Raw genomic sequence first — 21,601 nt, 5'->3', positions numbered from 1 at the left:
CTCGCTTCTTCTCCAGGTGGCAAACCTTCATGGTCTCAGCACTCTCTCCAGAAGAACTAGCCAACCTCGATCAATATACATTCTCATATTATAGAACTCTAACTTCAAATCCAGGGGATGTGGACCCCCCTAATGGGAAATCCACAACCAGTGGTCTTTAGCTCCACCTAGATACGGCCTGCAACACGAGTCTCTCCACAAGTTATCTACCCGACAGCTCCAGCTATCTCTACCAACAGTGTGAAGAATCCCACCTCAAACTGCCCGCACTTCAGCCATGGTGCCCCCCCCTCTTTTTATACTTTAAGGACGAAGTCGCATTACCTATTATTCCTCCCTCCCCTTTACGCCACCCCAACCACCCCTCCCACCCCTCCCACCTCCTGTTGTTTCCTTTTGCTTCATCCTGCAAACCTAGGGGTTTACTGTAATCAGGCAATGTAAACAGATCTATCCAGGTATCTCCTTTTGATGATAACTATTGCCCGGTTGTGTTATGTACATCTCCTTTAGTTATCCCACCCTGGTATGTATGTCTACAACCCCTAGATTGTTACCTTGCTCACAAAAAATATTCCGTAAAATGTTCTTACAAATGTTTTTGTCAATATTTTCGGTTTTTTATATCCGGATGAAAACTTTTGGAAAAAAAAAACAAGAAATATTATGTTTCCCTATTAGAGACAGTGTGTAAAACTGAAATGTCTGCCCTTAGAGCTGAAGTTTCTCATATTGGATCCCGTAATAATGATATGGAAGTTGCTGTCGACATCTCCTGTGAACGCTTAGACAAACATGATGAGGTTTTGAATGACCATACTCTACAGCTACAGGAGATGATCCTACAATTGGATGATCAAGAAAACAGAGCAAGACAGAACAATATAAGAATCCGAGGTTTGCTGGAGACAATAGAGCATAAAGACTTACCAACCACGCTTCAACAAATGTTTAACAATCTACAGAACAGAGATCTTGCAACAGTCATCGAGATTGATAGAGCACATAGAATTGCAGATGTGAGGAGTCTAGAACCAGGTAAAACAAGAGATGTTATCTGCCGCATTAATTTTTTTGCGGTTAAAGGGGCCATTATGTCAGCTGCTAGAAGATCCAAAGGCTCTCCCATAATATTTTTGTCTGATCCTTCTAAACGTACATTACGTGAAAAGCAGTAAAACCTCTTTTGGCAATACTGAATACCAACACAATCCGTTATAGATGGGCGTTTCCGTTCAAACTGATTGTCTCAAAAGATAGTAAAACGGTGGTGTTTAAGCACCTGGGTGACCTACCTAAAATTCTGTTGACATTTCAGCTCCCTCAGACTGGCCTTTTAAATCTCTATTACCATATAGATATATAGATATATATAGATATATATATCTATATGTATCTATATATGGATATATATATCTATATATATAGATATATATCTATCTATATATCTATATATATAGATAGATATATCTATCTATATATATATAGATAGATATATATTTTATTTTTTTAATTTTATTTTTCTTTCTATTTTTTTGTCTTCTTTTCTTTTTATTATTCACAGTTTACAGTTTATAGTTTGGAAATAAATTTTGTTTATCACAGGGAAACAGGTACTGTCAACAATAGTATCAGTTCTAGTAGAAGAGAGTAGAATTAATTAGGGGGGGGAGGGGAGAGAGTAGGGAATTATTATGGAAAGTGTTTATTAATGTATGCATTTATTTATTTTTTTCCTTCCTCTCTCCTCCCCTCTTTTTTTTTTTAATCCTAACTGGAGTCGGATCGCGTCAATGTTGTCATCAGTCGATCTAACTCCTGCTTGTATGTGGGTCGATCTGGGGGTGTCTGGGGGTGTCATCAACATGTGTCATTAACATGGTGGTGATATCGCATTGGCACCCGCAGAGGTCCACGGAGGGCATTGGGAGTTATTTGCAGGAGAGTTGCGATACGGGGGCTGGCATTGGGTCATGCTTGCCCCCATGTTGCCACAATGTGAACCTGACATTAACCTGGGCTGTAGGTCACAGACAATTTCATGGTGATTTAAAGGGGGAAGGAGAGGGAATAGGGAAACAGAGTTTTAAAATTTTTGAAAGGTCTTTGAGACATCCCATTATACAATGCAAAAATTATTTTACTGGTTCAATTTAGTGCATCAGTGTCTAGAAGGTTTAGAGTAGTGCCTGGAGATATAAATGACTGCTCCTTTAGAGCAAATATATCCTTGTGAGTTGGTGTTAATTGACGTTTTGATGTTTGTTTTCTTCCTCAGTTTCTCTAGATTATGGAGAGGGACCAGGGAAGATTAAACAAGGATTTTCTATCTACATCAGCACTAAATGATGTAATTGTTTGTTGGGATATCGGCAGCTGAAAGGCTGCAGTAGCACTTAGAGAATCTATGACTTGCTGTAGCCAAAAGCGGCCTTTAAACACTTCAATACCAGGCACTTTAGCCCCTTCCTGCCCAGGACAACTTTCAGCGCTGTCACACTTTGAATGACAATTGCGCAGTCATGTAACACTGTACCCAAACAAAATTTGTATCATTTTCTTCCCACAAATAGAGATTTCTTTTGGTAGTATTTGATCACCTCTGGGCATTTTATTTTTTGATAAAAAAACTAAAAAAGACCCAAATTTTTGAAAAAAAAGTTTTTCTTAGTTTTTGTCATAAAATGTTGTTTTTCCCTGAACTGACGGGCACTAATGAGGCGGCACTGATAGGCACTGATGAGGCAGCACTGATGAGCACTGATGAGGCGGCACTGATGGGCACTGATGAGTTGGCACTGATAAGGTAGCACTGATGGGCACTGATGAGGAGGCACTGATATGTAGAATTGATGGGCACTGATAGGCAGCACTGATATGCAGCATTGATGGGCACCAATAGGCAGCACTGATATGCAGCACTGATGGGTACTGACAGGCAGCTGTGATGGGCACTGACAGGCGGGTGTGATGGGCACTGACAGACGGCACTGATTGGCAATGATAGGTGGTACTGATTGCCACTGACAGATGGCACTGACAGGTGGCACTGATGGGCAGCACTGATGATGAGGTATTTGTCATTTTCAATATGTTCTTTTAATGTGAAGGGTCTTAACCACCCTAATAAACGCTCACAATTTTTTTACTATCTCAATAAAGAAAAAATTGATATAGTGTTTTTTCAAGAAACACATTTTCGTTCGGATGCTATCCCAACATGTAAAAATAAATATTATACTACTTGGTTTCATAGTACAAATCTATATGCTAAATCCAAAGGAGTATCAATTGCTATACATAAGAATGTGAAGTGTCAAGTTTTAGATTCTAAATCTGACCCTCAAGGTAGATATTTATTTCTAAAAATGGAATAAAAGTATATACTATAGCTAATGTATACAGTTGTGCTCATAAGTTTACATACCCTGGCAGGATTTATGATTTTTTGGACATATTTCAGAGAATATAAATTATAACACAAAAACATTTCTTTCACTCATGGTTAGTGTTTGGCTGAAGCCATTTATTATCAATCAACTGTGTTTACTCTTTTTAAATCATAATGGCAACAGAAACTACCCAAATGACCCTGATCAAAATGTTACATACCCTGGTGATTTTGGCCTGATAACATGCACACAAGTTGACAAAAATGGGTTTGATTGGCTATTAAAAGTAACCAGCCTCACCTGTGATCTGTTTGCTTGTAATTAGTGTGTGTGTGTGTGTGTATAAAAGGTCAGTGAGTTTCTGGATTCCTGACAGACCCTTGCATCTGTCATTCATGGGGTAAGCAAAAGAATTATCAAAGGATCTGCGGAAAAAGGTAGCTGAACTGTATAAAACAGGAAAGGAATATAAAAAGATATTGAATTCAGAATGCCAATCAGCAGTGTTCAAACTCTAATCAAGGAATCGAACATGAGGGGTTCTGTTGAAACCAAACCACGGTCAGGTAGATCAACTAGTGTTTCAACCATAACTGCCAGGAAAATTGTTAGGGATGCAAAGAAAACCCACAAATAACTTCAGGTGAAATACAGGACTCTCTGAAAACATGTGGTGTGGCTGTTTCAAGATGCACAATAAGGAGGCACTTGAAGAAAGATGGGCTGCATGGTCGAGTTACTAGAAGAAAGCCATTACTACACAAATGCCACAAAGTATCCCGCTTACAATATGCTGAACAGCACAGAGACAAGCCTCAAACCTTCTGGCACAAAGTCATTTGGAGTGATGAGACCAAAATTGAGCTTTTTGGCCACAACCATAAACGCTACATTTGGAGAGGAGTCAAGGCTTATGGTGAAAGGTACGGAGGTGAATCGCTGATGTTTTGGGGATGTGTGAGCTACAAAGGCACAGGAAATTTGGTCAAAATTGTTGGCAAGATGAATGCAGTATGTTATCAGAAAATACTGGAGGAACATTTGCATTCATCAGGCAGGAAGCTGCGCATGGGACCTACGTGGACATTCCAACATGACAGTGATCCAAAACACAAGGCCAAGTCGAACTGTCATTGGATACAGCAGAATAAAGTGAAGGTTCTGGAGTGGCCATCTCAGTCTCTGGACCTCAATATCATTGAGCCACTCTGGGGAGATCTCAAACTGGCAGTTCATGCAAGACAGCCTAAGAATTTACAGGAACTGGAGGCTTTTTGCCAAGAGGAATGGACAGCTTTACCATCTGAAAAGAGTATCATTCACAAATGCCACAAAAGACTTCAAGCTGTCATTGATGTTAAAGGGGGCAATACACGGTATTAAGAACTGGGGTATGTAAACTTTTCATCAGGGTCATTTGGGTAGTTTCTGTTGCCATTATGATTTAAAAAGAGTAAACACAGTTGATTGATAATTAATGGCTTCAGCCAAATACTAACCATGAGTGAAAGAAAAGTTTTTTGTGTTATTTATATTCTTTGAAAAATGGCCAATAAATCATATATTCTGCCAGGGTATGTAAACTTATGAGCACAACTGTATTTCCCGAATACCTCTCAAGTCTCTGAGGGTCTTAAATACATGTACATTCTTGAAACTTTTGCAGAGGGTGATATTATTCTCGGGGGCGATTTTAATCTGGCTTTCGATACCCGAATGGATTCATCTTCTGGAAAGACCCATTTTTCATATTCAGCTCTTAGTAAATGAAAACAGAAATTATCTTCCTTGTCAAAAGAAGTTTATTGAGTATACAATGTTATAAAGATACATAAAGTAAGTTTACAAGGATCTATAAAGTAAGCTCATTGTTTTACAGTAGGGTTTATATAGGTAAATATCATGAAATTTCAAATATTAAACATTGGGTTCACGTAAACCTAAATTAAAGATATATATCATTTCCTTAGTTACTTTTGTAGGTATTTAAATGATTTATACCTACTATACATATTGTTTACAAGTAGAGTGTATATAGGTCAAATAAATTCTGATAATGAGCTTTAATCGTAAGGTGGAGAAAAGGAAAGAGAAAGAAGAAAAAGGGTTGAAAGGTAGAGGTATGGTCCACAAGGTTGTCCCGCTCGTCAGTTTATTATTCTTTTTAGTTCTCTTTGAAGCCTTAGAATGGGTGTCTCTGTAAGTCATTTAATCTGTTACCATGGCAACAGGACAGAGTCATTGAAGTTTGACAGGAACTGTTGTTTTATCCAAGGATGCCAAAGTTTTTCAAATTTTGGAATTTGATTTTGATCGATGGCTACCATCTTAGCATGGGACATTGTATTATTCATTCTGTGAATTGTTTCTGCTAGTACCAATGTAGGAGATTTCCATGCCTTGGCCACTGTTTGTTTTGCAGCCGTTATTAGTTGGATCATAAGTTTGAATTGAGAGAGTGTTAACCATTCCGGTTTTAGATTAAGTAAAGTTAAATATGGATCTGGTTGTATTATTTTTTTAAATATTTTAGATGCAATCACGAAGACTTCCTTCCAGAAGGTTTGGATTACTGGGCACGTCCACCATATGTGTAAATGTGTGCCTATTTCTGGGCATCCTCGAAAACAAAGAGCTGAGGTATTAGGTGAATATTTTGCCACTCTAGCGGGTACAAGGTACCAGCGAGTTAGGACTTTATAATTTGTCTCCAGTGCTAAGATGTTGGGTGAGGATGACTTAGATGTGAGCCATATGTTAGACCAGTCCGTGTCTTCTAAAGTTCGTCCCAGGTCCTCCTCCCACCTCTGAACGTAAGAGGGTCTATTAAGATTTGCTACTCCATATAATTGATTATAAAGTGATGAAATTGTACCTTTAGCAAATGGATCTTTTGTACAGATTGATTCAAAAATGGATAATTGGGATAATGGTGTATCCCCCTTTAGGAATGGTGTATAGAAATTTTTGATTTGGAGATATCTGAATATCTCAGAGTTTGGTAGATCATATTTTTCTCTAAGCGATGGGAATGAAAGGAATGATTTAGATGCTATGAAGTCATTTAGTGTCTGAATGTTTGATGTTGTCCAAGCTTTAAAAGAATTTGGGTAGATCCATGCCGGATAAAAGGCCGGATTTCTGATAAAAGAAAGGAGAGGATTGTGTGGAGATTGTAACTGATATTTGGTTTTTAGTTTATCCCAGAGAGATAAGAAGTGTTTAGTTATGGGATTATGAATTTTAAAGCGGTCTTTAGGATCAAGCCATAATAAATTTGATATTAATAGAGGGTCATTTTCTGAAGCCTCTATAAATACCCATAATGGGATTTCCTGTTTTGCATGGTATTTGGACAGACTGGCCAAATGTGCTGCTCTGTAGTAGTTAGTAAAATTAGGGTATCCCAGGCCTCCTTTATTTTTGGGAAGATGTAGTGTGTGTATAGGTATACGTGGTTTAGAAGAGCCCCATATAAACGAAGTTGCTCTTTTTTGTACTATTCTCAAAAAATAGGAAGGAATTGGAATAGGGAGGACTCTGAATAGATAAAGCAATTTGGGTAGAATAGTCATTTTGATTGCATTAATCTTCCCTATCCAGGATAAAGGAAGTTGCGACCATTGTTTTATTAGATTTGTGATCTGTCTTAATACAGGAGGATAATTGGTTGAGAATAAGTCAGAATGAGATGCTGTTAAATGAATTCCAAGATATGGGATTGATTTTTCTGCCCATGTGAATGGGAGTGCAGCCCTAGCCGGGATCAATTCCATGTTTGTGAGTGAAATATTAAGCACTAGGCATTTCTTAGGATTAATCATAAGGCCGGATAGGGCTGCAAATCCATCAAGAGCTGGTATTAAGTTAGGACCAGAGACCTGTGGTGATGATAGAAAAAGTAATATATCGTCTGCAAATATACATAATTTGTGTGTAATACCTCCTATTTCAATGCCAGTTATAGTTTGGTTTGTTCTGATGTATTGGGCCATGGGTTCGAGTATAAGGGCAAATAATAAGGGAGATAATGGGCACCCCTGTCGGGTACCTCTTTCGATATTAAAGGCTTCAGATTTGTATCCAGCATATTTTATATAGGCTTTGGGTTTATTATATAATGCTTTGATCCATGTTAAAAAGTGGGGTCCAAAACCCCATTTTTGTAATGAATATTGCATATATTGCCAGGATACTGTGTCAAATGCCCTCTTAATATCGAGAGATAGAAAACATAAAGGGATTTTCCGTTTTTTAGCAATATGTGCCAATAACACTGCCCTACGTATATTATCGCCTGCCTGTCTATTTGGCATGAAGCCTACTTGATCTATATGTATTAATTTTCCTATAATGCTATTGAGGCGTTTTGCTATTATTTTTGCTAATAATTTAATATCGAGGTTTAACAGAGAGATAGGCCGATAATTCACACAGGAAGTATCATCAGAAAGGGGTTTTGGGATCATACAAACAATTGCCATTAGTGTTTCTTGCCGAAAAGAATGTCCATCTAGAAGTTTGTTAAAAGTTTCAGTGAGAATGGGAGAGAGTATTTCTGAGAATGTTTTATAGTATAAAGCCGAGTAGTCGTCTGGGTCTGGTCTTTTGTTAAGTTTTAGGTCTTTTATGGCGTTAGCAACTTCATCTATAGTTATAGGCTCATCCAAACTGCTTTTTTGATTCTGAGATAACTCAGGTAAGGTTATTTTTGAGAAGAAGGATTCAGCCTCTGTAGGATTAAATTCATTGTTTGTCTTGTATAAAGTTGCGAGATGTGAGTGAAATTTATGGACTATTTTAACTGGATTACAAGTGTAAACATTTTTTGATAATTTCAAACGTATTGGTTTGAAAGATTTGTTAGTTGAATTTAATGCCCGAGCCAAATATGTACCTGGTTTGTTTGTATTCATGTAGAAATTGTGTTTGGAGCGTTTGAGGGATTTATCAACTGACTCCGTGAGAAATAGATCGTATTCCAATCTAGATTTTTCCAGATGAGATTTTGTACTCTGAGATGGATTATCTTGAAATGATATGTAGGCTGCATTAAAATTGAGTTCTAGTTTTTTTGCTAGATTTTTGCGTTCCCGTTTAAATAGTGCCATTTGTCTTTGTATTGTACCACGCAAGACAGGCTTATGAGCTTCCCACAGTGTTATTGGGGAAATGTCTGTTGTATTATTATTTGATATGTATTCCTTTAAAGCTTGTTCAATGGCCATCTGATGTAGTGGGTGTTTGAGCATTATGTCCGGTAAGTACCACGTTGGGTCATGCGCTTTTGGTATGGCTGAGGCTATAGTAGTGTATACTGCATTATGGTCAGACCACGGAATCGGAATTATATCTGATGCAATAATTTCTGGTATCATTCCTATTGTTAGAAAAATATGATCTATTCTGGTGAAGGTTTGATGAGGGTGCGAGAAATAAGTGAATTTCTTTTTCATTGGGTTACTTTCTCTCCATGAATCTACCAGATTGTATTTGGAAAGAAGTTGAGAAAAAGGTAATCTAGAGGTTATTTTGGATGGTGTAAAAGGTGATTTATCTAGAAATGGGAGGAGGACCTGGTTCGAATCCCCACACATTATCACTGTTCCTATTTTGTGTGTATTAATCACTTGTAATATATGTGAGAGGAATGGTGTAGGTTGTTTGTTAGGAGCGTAGTAGGAAATCACCGTGATTGCTGTATCCATTATATAACCCATGAGTATTAGGTATCTACCTTCTGGGTCTTTAATTTCTGATGATAAGGTGAATGGTGTGGATCGGTGAAATGCAATTAGAGTTCCCCTTTGCTTGGTACAGGCAGAAGCCGTGTAAATTTGTTGATAAAAAGGAGAAATATATTTTGGAGTAGAATCTTTGGTGAAGTGTGTTTCTTGGAGGCATACTATGTGAGCCTTCTTGTTATGGAAAGTACGGAAGGCTTTGGTCCTTTTTTGAGGGACATTTATTCCCTGAACATTCAGGGAAAGTATATTCAGTGGTGCCATGGCAATAGATCAAATAGTTTTGACTTACTTTTTGTTATGCAGAGCTGACTGCGCAGATCAACCTGTGTGGACTGAAGAGATGAATAGATAGAAAAGAAACCAGTGAATTCTGGAGTAAAGAGTAAACAAAAAACATATGAGATTAGAAGATACATTGTATAAATTATTTTTTGCAAGTAATCACAATTTACCCGTGAAAGAAAATAAATATCTCTCTCAGGGGAATAAGTGCCTTCGTCACACTCCCACATAATATGGTTGGGAGAATGAGGAGGGCTAATGGGGGTACACGGATCTTCCGCTTACAGGAGAGAAGTGCTATGTCAAAAGACATCAAAATGATGTTTCATTAATTGGAGAGCAGAATATAGTTTTTGTTGAAATTATTTATTCCAGGGTGGTTGTATATGGTTAGTCTTGCCCTAGGCTAAATAATTCAGTTAGAAAGGTACTGTTAATAACTTTGGTATTGATGAAGATAGTTTGAATTATTTTGGGATTTTAACCCTTTTAGAGTAAACAATTACATATTTTATTCATATGTAACTGTTTAGATATGTTAACTCATAAAATAGAGGTTGTATTGCTTCAGATTAGAATAAACAAAAACATAATTCTAGGAACTAGTTAGGTAATAATATATTTGTTTTAAGAAAAGAAAGAAAAAGCTTCCATTACTTCTGGATTATTGAATATATTTGTCCTAAAAAGTAATAAATCTATTGTTATTACTTGATAATATATAACTGAACAAGAATTTCCTTATTTCACTTATATATTCTAAGGCTATATGAATCAGAAGTAATAAGAAATATAACTGGAATGTAACATGATACCACACAGTGTGTGACTATCAGAATGCAGTTACATTCAGTTATAAATATAGGTTTTTTATAGATAAACCATCTCTTAGTATAATAAATGAAGAGATATCAGGAATTAGGATGTCAGTCCATTGAATCTTCTTGGTCCATGGATGATGTGGCATAACGGCCTCTTTTGTGAGAATGATGATTCCCATTTTGTTCTGAAATTTTCTGGGTGCTGCCTGAAGGTGAAGATGATGCCATTCTTCTGTGTGTGGGAGTGTTGCTGCTTGAGGGTTCTGTCAGATTTAATTTTAAAAGGGTTTGTTGTAGTTCATCTGCTGATCTGCTTCTGTAAATTGTACCTTGGTAGTTAAATCTGACTGAAAAGGGGAAGCCCCATTGATACATAATGTTGTGGCGTTGCAGTTCCATTAGTTGGGGTTTCATGGATCGTCTTTTAGTAATAGTAAGTTGGGATAGGTCAGCAAAAATTTGATAATTGTGTCCTTGAAAATTTAGTTCCTTTTTTTCTCTTGCAGCAATTAGTATTTGTTCTTTTGTTCTGTAATAATGAAATTTTGTGATTGTATCACGTGGGGGTCCATCTTTCTTTTTGGCTGTGAGGGCTCTGTGTACTCTGTCCAGTTCTAAACGTTCAATAGGGATATCTGGCTTTAGTTCTTGTAATAGAGCAGTAATAGTAGATTGCAGGTCTGTCACAGTCTCAGGTATTCCCCTTATGCGCAAGTTTGAACGTCTGGCTCTATTTTCGTAATCTTCGAGCTTAGTTTGAAGTATTAAATTCTCTTTTTTTAATTGTTCCAATTCTGTTATATTTTCTTGGGTTGTAATTTCAATTTCATCCATTTTTATTTCTAAGGCTGCGGTGCGGTTTCCCAGCTCTCTTATTTCTTTGGTTAGGCTTTTTGTTATTTGGTCTGAGGTTTGTTTTAAAGCCTTATGAAGCATCTTTTCAAATTGTAATAATATTACTGGGGATACTGAGGAGGCTTGTGGAGAAGTTTGTGAGAGGATTTGTTCTGTATCTGACTCAAATGGAGAGTCTTGCTGTGACATTTTCTGTCTGTGAGAGCGCCCTGATGCTGTATCTTGTGAGGTGACTGGAGCTGCTTCAGCTGCAGTGAGTGCCTGTGAGCTCTTTGTGAGGTGATTTTTATTTCTGCCACGGCTTCCTCCCAGTACCATATTTCCTGCCCAAACTTTCACAGTTTGTTCCCTGGGGCAAAAAGGTTCAAATGGATACCTTTTGAGCCTGCAGGCTCCGCTTTGTCCTTCTCTTCTCTCCTCAGCGGTGTGGAGCTCTAACAATGCATGTCTGCTCTGCTAGGCTCCGCCTCCTGCCCCAGCAGAAATTATCTTCAATAAGCTATTTTAACTTATGGTGTATATTACATCTTCTGAGAGGGATTATACTTTCTTCTCTCCTGTCCATAAAACTCATAGTAGGCTTGATTATATTTAGCATTAAACCTAAAATTTGGTAAGATCATTCACCTGTTTTTTGTCATCTTAATTTCACAGAACTTTGTGCCAGGAATAGACCCTGGCAACTTATTGATAATCTATTAGTAGATCCATTATGTGTAACTGATATGAAAAAAGCAACTATGCATTTTATGAAAGATAGTGAATTGGATAATACTGCTCCACCAATTAAATGGGAGGCTCTAAAATGCATCTTGTGGGGAATTTTCATATCGTATGGATCAAGATTAAAAAAAATTAGAATTGCAGGACATCTATCTTTACTACAGAAGATTTCTGATTTAGAATCAATCCATAAAAATATAAATAGTGATAGAGTTTGAATCCAACTTGCCAATACTAGAAGTCAATTCTTGCGTTCTCTTGTTCAACATTCTTTAAGGGCTCGGGATAAAACCTTGAGGATTTCCTACGAATATAGTAACAAGAGCTGTGCCTTTTTGGTGCATTCTCTTCATCCTAAGACACCATCATCATCTGTTTTGAAACTATCTGCTCCTGGTAAAGGGTTGGTTTACACTAACTCAGCTATCTTAGGGACTTTTCGCAATTATTATTCCTCATTATGTAATTTTTCACAAACTAATTCTGAAATTGACTATTCTTTTATAGATATGGAAAAAAAAAAACAATCTCATATATGAAAGATACGGCTTTAACAAGTCTTGATTTGGCCACTTGTTCTTCTTTAGAGGTTCCCTTTACTCCTGAGGAACTACTAGCCGTTATTAAGACTGTTCAGAATGGTAAGGTACCAGGCCCAGACGGCTTTTCTAGCAGGTTCTATAAAACATTTGCGTCGGATCTGTCTCCAATTCTTTTGCACTTGTTTAATTCTATTTCAGAGTCTCAATCTTTCACCCCGGAAGCCTTGAAGGCCTATATTTCTGTTGTTTTGAAAACCGGTAAAGACAAAAACAAACCCAAGTAGTTATTGTCCTATCTCATTGTTGAACCAAGATATAAAACTTTACTCTAAACTTATTGCTAATAGGCTTCAACCAATACTGCCTCGAATAATTCATACAGATCAGACTGGTTTTATGAGGTCTAGAAAGACTCGAGACAACATCAGTAAGACTCTTTCATTAAACTCTCTAGCGCAGAATCAACAGATCCCGGTGTGCCTACTTTCAGTCGATGGCAAAAAGGCATCCAATCGCCTAAGCTGGAGGTTTTTGCTCCTCTCACTTCATTAGGTTAATCTTGGCAATAATTTGATTATTAAAATCATGGCACTATACACAATTCCCTTGGCACAGGTTCGAACAAATGGTACTCTTTCCAACTTATTCAAGATTAATAACGGAACCCGTCAGGGTTGTCCGTTATCTCCATTACTATATGTGATCACAATGGAGCACTTAGCAATAGCTATACGTAATAAACCTCCTATACACGGGATCACTATTAATGAGACTACAAAACCTAATTTTATGCAGATAAACTTTTACTTTATATAACATCACCAAGGATTAGTATTCTGTCTATTTTAAAAGAATTTAATTCCTTTGGATGTCTAAGCAACTTTAAGGTAAATCAAACTAAATCTGACTTATTAAATATTTCACTACCTAGAGACAAGGTTTCTTCTTTAGCAGCATTATTTCCTTTTAACTGGCAAGAACTAGCAGTGGAATATTTAGGAGTGAAAATTCCTACAGACCTTACTCTTGTCTATGAGTTAAATTATCTTCCACTTTATTACCAACTCAATCTGAACTGTTATCATGGTCGAAGCTTTCTTTATCATGGTTTGGTCGTATTAATTCCAAACCTTACCTATTAAATTACCTAAAACATTTTTTAAACAACTGAACAGCCTCTTTTCATAATTTGTTTGGAAAACTACTAAACATTGAATCAATTGGAAAACACTCTGTCGATCAAAAGTCAGTGGAGGAGAAGCTCTGCCAGATTTTGAGCATTATTATAAGGTAGTTATATTTTCTCGTATTTTGGATTGGTTCCACCACTTTCGTGACAAACAATGGGTTCAATTGGAAATAGGTTCTTCTCCATTAAATCCTAAAGCTGCTCTTTGGCTTTCTATCAAAGATACAGGATCGCGCTCTTCTTGGCCCTGGCTTACCTATACGGTTTTAGAATGTTGGCATCATTATTTAAAATAATTTCTTTTGTTTTCTATTCCAGGTCCTCTCACTCCTTTAATAGATAATCCTTCCTTTCCTATTGGTGTCCATTCACATTCTATTTTAAGCTGGGACAAATCGCATTGGCCTCAGATCAGACATATGATCATGGAGGATACATTTATGTCATTTGTTAAATTTTCAAACTCTACATGATCAGAGGAAAGGCCTTTGGTTTTTTTTTTATCTGCAACTATAGAGTAACTACAAGTATGCCATTCATCGACCGCTTTCAGATTTTGAGCAGTTATGTACATCTGTGGAGCCACCAACACATATTATATCTAAGATCTACATGTTACTATCTATTCTCTGTTCACCAGGTTTATTATTATATATGGCAAAATTGGCAATGGAACTCGGCCTTCCAATACAAGAGAAAGATTGGGATCAAATTTTTATAAATACTCATACATTTTTAATAGCTTGTGATACCCAAGAGTGCAATTTTAAATTGCTATCAAGATGGTATCACACTCCAGTTAATTTGAAATTAATCTTTCCATCACAATCAGATTTATGTTGGCATTGTAATGCTGCTATAGGTAATCTTTCTCATCTTTGGTGGGCTTGTCCTTCTATTTATAAGCTTTGGGATCAAGTAATCAGTTTATATAATACAGTTGTGGATGAGTCAGTCTGTAACTCTGTTGATTTAGCTATTTTTTACCTTGATTACCACCTAAAACCAAAAAATCTATCTTCTGTTTCTTAATTTCAGCAGTTAGACAATTGATCCTTCAATTCCGGAGTGGATTGAGTCTCTTATTGGTATTATGCATATGGAGGAATTGGTAGCCAAAAACAATGATACTACTCAGAAGTTTAAAGGTGTGTGGCTGACCTGGATAACATTTAAAGACTCATCAAAATTCTTAGAATTTTTTAATTTCTGAGTTTACTGACGCCTGAGCGCATATATAAAACTAACCGTCATTATTCCATACTCTTATAGTGCGTACACACGGTCGGACTTTGTTCGGACATTCCGACAACAAAATCCTAGGATTTTTTCCGACGGATGTTGGCTCAAACTTGTCTTGCATACACACGGTCACACAAAGTTGTCGGAAAATCCGATCGTTCTGAACGCGGTGACGTAAAACACATACGTCGGGACTATAAATGGGGCAGTGGCCAATAGCTTTCATCTCTTTATTTATTCTGAGCATGCGTGGCACTTTGTCCGTCTGATTTGTGTACACACGATCGGAATTTCCGACAACGGATTTTGTTGTCGGAAAATTTTATCTCCTGCTCTCCAACTTTGTGTGTCAGAAAATCCGATGGAAAATGTCCGATGGAGCCCACACACGGTCGGAATTTCCGACAACATGCTCCGATCGGACATTTTCCATCGGAAAATCCGACCGTGTGTACGGGGCATTACTCTTGGACCTCTCCGCTGCCTTCGAATTTGCTTGGTCTCCATGGCTGCACTCTCCGTTGGTTCGAATCTTACCTATCTCATCGCACCTTCACTGTCACTTACAACTCCACTTCCTCTTCTCCAACTCCTCTTACCGTTGGGGTCCCCCAAGGTTCTGTCCTTGGACCTCTACTATTCTCAATCTACACATCCTCCCTGAGTCAGCTGATAGCCTCCCATGGCTTTCACTATTATTTATATGCTGATGACACCCAAATCTATCTAAAAATTGAGCTCATAATATTTCCTCCCCCACGTTCCCCCTCTCCTGACTTCATTGTCAAGATCAATGGCACATCTATCAGTCCTCCCCACATGCCAGGGTGCTAGGGGTAACCTTAGACTCTGAACTGTCCTTTCAGGCCCACATACAATCCCTGTCCAAATCATGCCGCTTTAGCCTCTGCAACATTTCCAGAATACACCCCTTTTTAACTAATGACACCACCAAGCTTCTAATTCACTCCCTGGTTATCTCTCACCTCGACTACCACAACTCCCTCCTCATTGGATTACCTTTACATAGACTATCCCCCCTTCAGTCCATAATGAATGCTGCTGCAAGACTCATCCACCTTACCAACTATTCAGATTCCTCCACCCCTCTCTGCCAATCCCTCCACTGGCTTTCACTCACCCAACAAATAAAAGTCAAAGTACTAACAATAATTTACAAAGCCGTCCATAACTCTGCCCCCAGCTAGATCACTAACCTAGTCCCAAAATACCAACCAAACCGCTCTCCTCAGTCATCCCAAGACCTCCTGCTCTCTAGCTCCCTTGTCACCTTCTCCCATGCTCGCCTCCAGGATTTCTCCAGAGCTTCTCCCATCCTTTGGAACTCCCTACCCCAATCTGTCGGACTGTCTCCTAATCTATCCATCTTTAGGCGATCCCTGAAAACCCTTCTCTTCAAAGAAGCTTATTCTGTTTTACTTCCTCCATCAGCTCATCCCCCCCCCCAGCTATTACCTTTTTGCATCAATTGACCCTTCCTTTTTAGATTGTAAGCTCTAACGAGCAGGGCCCTCTGATTTCTTTTGTACCAAATTGTAATGTAACTGTAATGTCTGCCCTCATGTTGTAAAGCACTGCGCAAACTGTTGGTGCTATATAAAACCTGTATAATAATAATAATAATAATATATTCTATTCTGTTTTAAATCAGGAAATTTTGAAGACGAAAGATTCTATCCTTTTTTAGTATATTCGTGTGAGACATCCCTGTGTGTGTTCCTTTCTTTTGTCTCCTGAGTATAGAGGGTTCTTGTGGAGATGTATTATTATGCAATTTAGTTGTTTTGTATAGTATTTAGAATTATAATGGACATCTCAGTTATTGGTATGCGTTCAGGTTTATTGTATCTATTTGTGCGTGTTTTTTTTTTTCTTTTATTTTGTGTTTTTTTTTAAATTTTGAAAATCAATAAATATATGTTGAAAAAAAAAAATCGGAAGCACTAAATATAAATCTCTCAGACTTAGTCCAGGGTTCGATACAGACGTCCTTTTAAATGGTATACACAGGTGTTCCCATATCTTGGGGTTAAACTGACCTCTCACATTGCTACACTTCATAGGGGAAATTACACTCCTCTCTATGACTCTGCAGAATGTGACCTGAAGATCTGGCAAGCCCACGATCTTTCTTGCATGGGTAGAATAGCAGCCATCAAGATGACGGTTCTTCCTTTAATATTATACTATTTTCGGTCCCTTCCAATTCCAGTTCCACCCCTATTTTGCAAATATTTGCATATTTTGCGTATTAAGTTGCAATCCCTAATCTATAAATTTATGTGGAACAGGGGTGGCTCCTGGGTGGCCCGCTCCACTTCATATAGATCCAAATAGCGGGACGGGCTGGGAATTCCCCATTTTTTGCGCTATTATAGAGTGGCATAATTGGTCCAGTTATACCAAATCTTTGCTGAGACATACAAGCCCGATTGGGTCAGCTTGGAGGCACAGACTAGCCCCACTCTCCCCCTGGACCCCCTAATGTGGCTCCCTGCGAAGTAGCGTTGAGCAGTTTTGAGCCCCCCCTTATCTCACTCCTTACGTCTGTGGGACACAACATGTAAGTTATATCCTTTAAAATCCCCCACTAGCCGGTGGCCACCCCTTTTCAATAATCCTCATTTCCTCCCAGGCCAACAGATTAATCAATTTACAAGGTGGGTCAACAAGGGTATTTACAAAATAGCGCATTTTATAGATCATAAAGGGGATAAGACAACCTAGCTATTTTAAGGAAACATTACAGATGCCCCTTCAGAGACTTATCATCTGTGCAAAATTATTAATTTTATACAGACCCTAATAAAGGATCAGGTTTAAATAACCACCAGGACCCTATTTGAGAACAGGTGCATACGTGGGCCCGAATCAAATAGAAGAAACACAGAGTTAAATGCCTTGTTCAGTAACCAGGGTAACAAACCTTCCTACCAAACAGCATGGGAATCGGATCTAGGGGAAACAATTGAGGAGGAGGTGTGGACAAAATGGTTGACCATGGTGCACAAGGGCATACTCAACACTTTGCTGGTGGAGGCAAATTATAAAGTGCTGTACCTGGTCCCAACAAGGTTGTCAAAAATTTACCCTGGTACCTCACCCCTATGTTTTAGGGGATGTGGAAAGGAAGGTGACATGTATGATGTCTGGTGGTCCTGTCCGAAGGTCCAACACTTCTGGATCAGAATGGTCTATTCAGTGATGGGACAGAACATAGCCAGAAGTGTCAAAACAGCACTGTTTGCTGATCCCCAGAAATCTTCGAGCACCTTTATATTTTAGATTGTTCTAGAAGCTAAAATAACCATAGCGCGAGCGTGGAAATCACCCGTGATTAATGTTACGTTGGTGAAACATAAAATATCCTTGATTATGATTCATGAAAAACTGACCAGTATTAGTAGAGATAATCAGGCTAGGTTTAATAATGTGTGGAACCTCTAGATTGCATATTTTCAAGCTCCATAGACGCTGGACCACTTTGTGAGGGGAGGCCCAGGCTGAGGGGAACAACCCAACTCTGAGCTTTTCTCCTTCCTTTCTTTTTTCTTTTTTTTTTTAATTTCTCACTTTTCCTGTTTTTGGTTCTGTTATACCATGAAAATATTTTTTTTGGTATGAAGCCAAGGGGGGACTGTAAAGCCTCACCAATTGTACTATTCTCTTGAGATTGAGACCCAATGCTTTGAGGTATCAGTATCAGTCCTAGATGATAATGTCCCTCTACCTCACCATGCAAAGATTACAAATAAATAACAGAAGGATTTACAAGTCATTATTCATTTTCCAAAGAAAAAGCACAAAAAGCTGTTTGTTTCAGACTCAGTCTTATTGAAAGTCTGTAGCAGCTGAAAACATCAGAGTGGGGAAAGCCTGAGGGTGAGTTACTTCTCTGACTCATTTGTGTGTTTCAAGTTTGTAAGTTTGTTTGTAAGTTTGAGCTACTGATCTCTATAAAACAAATCACTTTTCAGCAATGTAGTTAAGATTAAATTAGCAGTCATGTTAAAAGGAGTCTAGAAATAGGAAAGTGTAAAATCTTATGTGAAATAAATATGCAATAAATAAGAAAACAAATTAAAGACAGTGTTCTAGTCTTGAACAATGAACATAATAAATAAAAATAGAAAATGATGAGGTACAATGCTAATAGAGTTCTTTCCACACAGACTCAAGACTGTAATTGCCTCTAAAAGTATATCCGCCAAACAATTACTTAAATATGATGTGAATTTTTGTTAAATTACTTTTCAGGAATCTGTTTTCAATCTGATGAGTCTATTTCTCAGTGCAAAAAACAATAAAATTAAAACCATTGTGATCCAAGGGTGTGAATATTTTTCCTTAAACACTGTATTTTCATGCTACATTTTTTTCTGGTTTAACTGGAATGTATCTTTAATTCAGCAAATAATTATAGAAACATTTTGCCGAAAAGGTTAATGAAATAAAAAAAATTAATTCAGCCCCCTCCAAATTAGATTCTTAAAATTCCAGATGTAATGTAGCATAATATTTTACAAGTTATAGTAAATAGCAAGGTGCATGCATAATTAGAGTGGAGCTGTCCCAAGGTGTACATAATTACAGTGCTGCAGAGAAGTTCAGTTGGGTGGAGTTGAGAAGCCCTGGCCTGCAAAATCTCAGGTTTATGACGAGGTGTTCTAAGAATACAAGGTTATTTGGGGAGGATGGTTTTACAGAAGACTCTATCTATCTAGTTATCTATCTATCTATCTATCTATCTATCTATCTATCTATCTATCTATCTATCTATCTATCTATCTATCTATCTATCTATCTATCTATCTATCTATCTATCTATCTATCTATCTATCTATCTATCTTTTCTCTCTCTCTCTCTCTCTCTCTCTCTCTCTCTCGCTCTCTCTCTCTCTCTCTCTCTCTCTCTCTCTCTCTCTCTCTATATATATATATATATATATATATATATATATACAGTATCTCACAAAAGTGAGTACACCCCTCACATTTTTGTAAATATTTTATTATATCTTTTCATGTGACAACACTGAAGAAATTACACTTTGCTACAATGTAAATTAGTGAGTGTAGAGCTTGTATAACAGTGTACATTTGCTGTCCCCTCAATATAACTCAACACACAGCCATTAATGTCTAAACCGCTGGCAACAAAAGTGAGTACACCCCTAAGTGAAAATGTCCAAATTGGGCCCAAAGTTTCAATATTTTGTGTGACCACCATTATTTTCCAGCACTGCCTTAACCCTCTTGGACATGGAGTTCACCAGAGTTTCACAGGTTGCCACTGGAGTCCTCTTCCACTCCTCCATGATGACATCACGGAGCTGGTGGATGTTAGTGACCTTGCGCTCTTCCACCTTCCATTTGAGGATGCCCCACAGATGCTCAATAGGATTTAGGTATGGAGACATGCTTGGCCAGTCCATCACCTTTACCCTCAGCTTCTTTAGCAAGGCAGTGGTCCTCTTGGAGGTGTGTTTGGGGTCGTTATCATGTTGGAATACTGCCCTGCGACCCAGTCTCCAAAGGGAGGGGATCATGCTCGGCTTCAGTATGCCACGGCACATGTTGACATTCATGGTTCCCTCGATGAACTGTAGCTCCCCAGTGCTGACAGCACTCATGCAGCCCCAGACCATGACACTTCCACCACCATGCTTGACTGTAGGCAAGACTCACTTGTCTTTGTACGCCTCACCTGGTTGCCGCCATATACGCTTGACACCATCTGAACCAAATAAGTTTATCTTGGTCTCATCAGACCACAGGACATGGTTCCAGTAATCCATGTCCATAGTCTTCTTGTCTTTAGCAAACTGTTTGTGGGCTTTCATGTGCACCATCTTTAGAAGAGGCTTTCTTCTGGGACGACAGCCATGCAGACCAAATTAATGCAGTGTGCGGCGTCTGGTCTGAGCCCTGACAGGCTGACCCCCCCACCCCTTCAACCTCTGCAGCAATGCTGGCAGCACTCATACGCCTATTTCCCAAAGACAACCTCTGGATATGACTCTGAGCACGTGCATGCAACACAAACTTCTTTTGTCGACCATGGCGAGGCCTGTTCTGAGTGGAACCTGTCATGTTAAACTGCTGTATGGTCTTTGCCACCATGCTGCAGCTCAGTTTTAGGGTCTTGGCAATCTTCTTATAACCTAGGCCATCTTTATGTAGGACAACAATTTTTTTTTATTTCAGATCAGAGTTCTTTGCCATGAGGTGCCATGTTGAACTTCCAGTGACCAGTATGAAAGAGTGAGAGAGATAACACCAAATTTAACACACCTGCTACCCATTTACACCTGAGACCTTGTAACACGAACGAGTCACATGACCCTGCGGAGGGAAAATGACTAATTTGGCCCAATTTGGACATTTTCACTTAGGGGTGTACTCACTTTTGTTGTCAGCAGATTAGACAATAATGGCTGTGTGTTGAGTTATTTTGAGGGGACAGCAAATTTACACTGTTATACAAGCTGTACACTCACTACTTTACATTGTAACAAAGTGTCATTTCTTCAGTGTTGTCATATGAAAAGATATAATAAAATATGTACAAAAATATATACATATCAATCAATATGTTAATTCAGTTTTTACTGAATTTTTTACTAAAATAATACTTGGTGGTTTTTACTAAAATAATACTTGGTGGTTCTGTCATAAAGGATCTTGTTCAGACACTTCCTGTTGAAGGGTGACAATGTTCTATACTTGTTTCACAATTGTGCTCCTATTGCGGTCACCCTGGTAAGCAGGCTTTTGATGGAGACTA

Source organism: Aquarana catesbeiana, linkage group LG07, assembly GCF_042186555.1.
Source record: "Aquarana catesbeiana isolate 2022-GZ linkage group LG07, ASM4218655v1, whole genome shotgun sequence".
Lineage (NCBI taxonomy): Eukaryota > Metazoa > Chordata > Amphibia > Anura > Ranidae > Aquarana > Aquarana catesbeiana.
This window is presented reverse-complemented; position numbering follows the sequence as displayed.